Source organism: Temnothorax longispinosus, chromosome 12 (assembly GCF_030848805.1).
Source record: "Temnothorax longispinosus isolate EJ_2023e chromosome 12, Tlon_JGU_v1, whole genome shotgun sequence".
Classification (NCBI taxonomy): Eukaryota; Metazoa; Arthropoda; class Insecta; order Hymenoptera; family Formicidae; genus Temnothorax; species Temnothorax longispinosus.
In genome coordinates this window covers 3701743-3707693 of record NC_092369.1, presented here as the reverse complement: position 1 = coordinate 3707693, position 5951 = coordinate 3701743, and positions in this window count along the sequence as shown.

Here is a 5951-nt window from a genome sequence, read left to right as displayed (position 1 = left end):
TGCAACACACTGTTTTCCAGATCCTGCATAACGATGTCAGCAACGATGGGTGACAACGCCCATGGGGGAACCAAATTTTTGTTTGTATATGATATTGTCAAAGGTAAAGAAAGTTGAATTCAAGATTAATTCTATAACCCGCAAGAATTCGACCTTAGGAATATTACAGTTCTTAGAGATATGTGCCCATCTGTTAGAAATACTTTCAAGAACTAAATTTGTGGGGATATTAGTGAATAATAAAATAGCATCGAGCGAAATAAAAGTGTAATCATTATTGATATGTGTGCCGTTAAGTTTCGTGATTAGTTCAAAGCTATTATTTATGTGGCTATTAGGCTTCGGTGTACTTGTAGAAATAATCTTGTGAAAAAAATGAGCTAACGCGTATGTGGGACTATCGATAGAAGAAACAATTATTCTGAAAGGATATCCGGTTTTGTGTATCTTGGGTAAACCATAGGCCCTCGGCAGGACACCATCACTGCATAAAAGTTGTTTATATTTTTCTTCAGATATATATTTATGTTTTTTCCATTTCACAAGTGTGTCTCTAATTTGTTTCAAAAGCTGTTTGGTGGGATCTTTAGAAACTTTCATATATGTATCTGTGTCTTGAAGGATATCTGTAATTTTTGAAGTGAAACTTCTTTAGGCACGGTAGTAAATTCGATTCGCGACACGAAAAAGTGTAACGGAAGTGAAACTTCTTTGGTACGGTAGTAAGTTCGATTGTGCGACACAAAAAGTGTAACGAAAATTTGACCAATAGGCGTACGGCGTTGGCGAGACGGTTCTTCTTCTGGCACGGTAGTAAGTTCGATTATGCGACACGGAAAGTGTAACGAAAATTCGACCAATAGGCGTACGAAATGAAACTTCTTTAATTGGTACGGTAGTAAGTTCGATTGTGCGACACGAAAAAACGTCACGAAATAGTGTCACGAAAATTCGACCAACAGGCGTACAAAGTGAAACTCCTTTTGGATCGATAAGTAAATTCGATTTTGCGACTCGAAAACGCGTCACGAAAATTTGATCAGGCGTACGGCACTGGCAAGACGGATATAGTGAGAACTGCGTATAACACTATATTTTCGAGTTGCGGGCGGCTTGGAGTGACTAATTCCGTTGCATTGTTTTTGTATTAATTTCAGAAAAGTTATGGCAAAGCCTTGCCTTCAGAAGTTTCACTTCTAACGCGCGTGGCGACCACACGCATGATTTTTTGTTTATATATCTCCTTGTCTAAGGCTACCGTGCAATTGCCCTTATCTGCTCTTGTAAAGATAATATTAGGATTATTATTTATAAATGATTTCTTAGATTTAACCATGTTAGAAATGTTCTGATAGAAAGGAGATCTCATATGAGAGAAGAAAAGGAGATTATTGATGATAGGTATGGAACGGTTTCTAATGTTCAATATCTGATTAATATGTAAACCTCTCGTGTTACATTCAATACATTTAATGAAATCCATGATAGTCTTTTTAGTGTCATTAATAGGCAAGGAAAAGTTTTCTCCCAACTGTAAAAAACATTGAACATTTTCAGGTATTTTTATTGTGGATAAGTTGATGAACCAATTATCTTTAGTGGCAGTAAAGGAAGATTTAATCGGAGTACTTAAGAAGTCAAGAGGATCAATATGAACTACAAAGGAATCCGAATTTATATTATTATCGAGCAAGGGGACAGGAACATTGACTTATTTTCTTATTATTCGGTTTGACTGCGATGTATTTTTTCTCCAGACTAACTGGTGAGTTTTTCTAGAATTTTAATTTAAGACAAGGATGTAACTTTTAATTACGTTACAGATTTGGACCTTTTAGTCTCACTAAGTTTCTGTCAAATTGAAACAGTAAACTCACCATGTTAAGGGAGAATATATATTTTTGATATTAATATTATACCACTGAGGATGGGTCGGACAGGAGCCGAAACGTTTGGAATTTTGTAATTCGAGGAATAAATCACATTTATATCTGAACGCACCGTGATCCGCGTTGTGGCCCTTACAGCCCTTTCTACTTATATTTTTATTTCGAGGGTCTTTATATCACACTTATTAATTGACACTTAATAATATTGCTTTATTATTCTTTTAGTAATATATATAATAAAGCCAGCGGTAATATATTAAAGTCTGCGAAGAAGTTGAAGAAAATGCACCAAAAATAATAATTTTAAAATGGAAATTAACTTATATAGAAACTTTAACATTTGTACATATACATTAATACACACACACATATATATATATATATATATATATATATATATAATTATAATATATATATATGCGATAAAATACATTTTACACCATACCATGCAACATTGTTGCGTGCATTGAATAATAACAATGCTTCCGTTTGCTATTGTGTCTGACACTTACCTAATAATACATTGCATGTAGGAAAGAACATAACTGTCCTGGAATTACATTATCTTATCGATTGGATCGTGCGCGAGAAAAAATAGCCAAGATTTATCATCTCGAAACACATTCTTGCAAATTATCGACGAGGATTTTGTATAACGATATCAGCGACTTACCTAAGATACACACACAAAATCCGCAGATTTGCAGATTCTTGCTAAGAATGGGCGTGCAAACGCATAAACTCTGGGATTCCGTTGTAACATGTGCGAGTGCGTGCCGAAGATAGATAAGAAAGTGTTGTTTTTTTTTAGGGATAAGCATCAGCTGCAGTCGATCGTCAACAACACTTACCTGTCGACGATCTGACGAGTATAAATGGGCGGAAGACAGTATATAAAAACGCAACAACGTACTCACACTTGTCGTGACCCAGTCGCATTCCACTCTACGATTCGTGCTCCGATTTAAAACGTGAATTCGATGAACACGTCAGTAAATCTGATGATAAATTTCAATGATGCAGTAAGCGATGATTCTCATAAAGTCGTGCAAAAAACAGTGAGTTTCCTATGAAAGACTTTCTCACGACTTTGCTTTTTGCTGAATATGAAAAGGTGATATGTTTATATCGCCCACTGAAATTTATCTTTTATTCTATCATGTACATACGCTACATCCTGTTTTAAATATTATAATAAAAGTTGACTGAAAAGTTGTGAATTTAGTTATCATATCGTAGGAATCTATCAAATGCAATTCGTGAATTATTTTGCGAGCACGCCTACAAATATTATCAACGGAATCGTCTCCATGCCTAGGAAAACGCATATGCGATGGAATAATTTCAATAAACAACAAATGGCGAATAGAATAAACAGTAAGATAACGCATGTTACTTTGCTACATTTAAATAATCTTAATATATGTAAATATTTATATCTAGTTTCTTTTATAATTGTAAATATTTTAAAAACTTAGTAAACATTTGATTTAAAAAATAATAAAAAAAAGAAATAGACGTTGAAATATAAATTACATTTACGTTTCTAAGAACACAATTATTTTTACAAAATAATAAATACATCAAAGTTTTTCTCCAGGCTATTATACAGTTAATAACCTTTATAAAAAATAAAATTATTATTTTAAAAAATGATAAGTGCTGTGCAATTAGTATACAAAATGAAATTCAACATCACAATTTGTAAAATTTTAACAATTATGCCGTATAAAGAAATCCACAGTTGGAAAATTTGTGTTAAATTTAACATAAGTCACATGTCCCAAACGGTCCATTCAAATTTTTGTGTTAATTTAACATAATGGTTGTATTAAATGGTAACACTGACATTATGTTAATATTTCAACAAAATAGAAATGTAATTTTGATCGTACATTAAAGTTAATTGGGTGTACAATTAACATAACTTTTATGATGAAATTAAAATATAAGAAATGTTTATATATATACATTTTATAAATGTAACAACTCAAACTTTTTTGATTGATAAAATTGATAAACATTTTTTGAAATTCATGTTTATGAAAAATGTATCTTGATATTATTTTAAATGTATATATATAATTTATAATCGAACACCTCTCTCTCTCTCTCTCTCTTTCTCTCTCTCTCTTTTATAATTTATATTAATTTATATTAATAAAAAATTTATTAATATTTTTAGAATGTAAAAATAACATTTTGTATATTTACTATTTAACTGTAAAAGTTAAATGTAAAATATATTTCAATTGTATCGACTTCACTGGTCACAATTCAGTAAAAAATCACGATATTTCAGCCCATGGTTTGGGTTTTTCTCGAGTGTAAATTATAACATGACATAACGCAAAAATAAAAAAATCATGCGTGTGGTCGCCACGCGCGTTAGAAGTGAAACTTCTGAAGGCAAGGCTTTGCCATAACTTTTCTGAAATTAATACAAAAACAATGCAACGGAATTAGTCACTCCAAGCCGCCCGCAACTTGAAAATATAGTGTTATACGCAGTTCTCACTATATCCGTCTTGCCAGTGCCGTACGCCTGATCGAATTTTCGTGACGCGTTTTCGAGTCGCAAAATCGAATTTACTTACCGATCCAAAAGGAGTTTCACTTTGTACGCCTGTTGGTCGAATTTTCGTGACAATATTTCGTGACGTTTTTTCGTGTCGCACAATCGAACTTACTACCGTACCAATTAAAGAAGTTTCATTTCGTACGCCAATTGGTCGAAAATTTTCGTTACACTTCCCGTGTCGCACAATCGAACTTACTACCGTACCAAAGAAGTTTCATTTCGTACGCCTATTGGTCGAATTTTCGATACACTTTCCGTGTCGCACAATCGAACTTACTACCGTACCAAAGAAGTTTCATTTCGTACGCCTATTGGTCGAATTTTCGTTACACTTTCCGTGTCGCACAATCGAACTTACTACCGTACCAAAGAAGTTTCATTTCGTACGCCTATTGGTCGAATTTTCGTTACACTTTTCGTGTCGCATAATCGAACTTACTACCGTGCCAGAAGAAGAACCGTCTCGCCAACGCCGTACGCCTATTGGTCAAATTTTCGTTACACTTTTCGTGTTGCACAATCGAACTTACTACCGTACCAAAGAAGTTTCATTTCGTACGCCTATTGGTCGAATTTTCGTTACACTTTCCGTGTCGCACAATCGAACTTACTACCGTACCAAAGAAGTTTCATTCCGTACGCCTATTGGTCGAATTTTCGTTACACTTTTTGTGTCGCATAATTGAACTTACTACCGTGCCAGAAGAAGAACCGTCTCGCCAACGCCGTATGCCTATTGGTCAAATTTTCGTTACACTTTTCGTGTCGCACAATCGAACTTACTACCGTACCAAAGAAGTTTCACTTCCGTTACACTTTTTCGTGTCGCGAATCGAACTCACTACCGTGCCTAAAGAAGTTTCACTTCAAAAGTCAATCTAACCATACGTAATGGAAGTAACAAAAAAATAAATCGTACCTAAATCATCCGTAAGAATTATCATTGAAATCATAAGACATCCGTAATGTGTGAAATTATTCTAGAAATATCATAAAAGCTAAAAAGTAATACGTGTTAATAGTGATTAGATGTAATGACAAAATTAAGATAAAAATAAAACATTATTACATGTCTTAAGTGTCCAAAAAGATACATAGTCACTTATAAAAATAGCCGAGTGTGACACGTTGTTCGTACGGAAGCGATCGACCGATTGAGCAACGCACTTTTAGAACTAAAAACAATAAGACAGTAAAATGAAAAGTTTGTTGGGATAAACATTTATAGAAGCGATTTCAAGTTGACATAATGAGCCTATCATATATAAGATTGAGATTCTCTGTATCTTTCTGCAAATAGGTCGTATTAACAATGTCGGTCTGAATATTCTGCATACGATTCCCAAAAAACTGGACAGCATTATCAAGAGAGGTAAAGATAAACTAACTATTACCAAGAACACAGAAATCGTATGTTTTTAGTTCTAAAAGTGCGTTACTCACAGGTCGATCGCTTCCGTACGAACAATATGTCACACTCG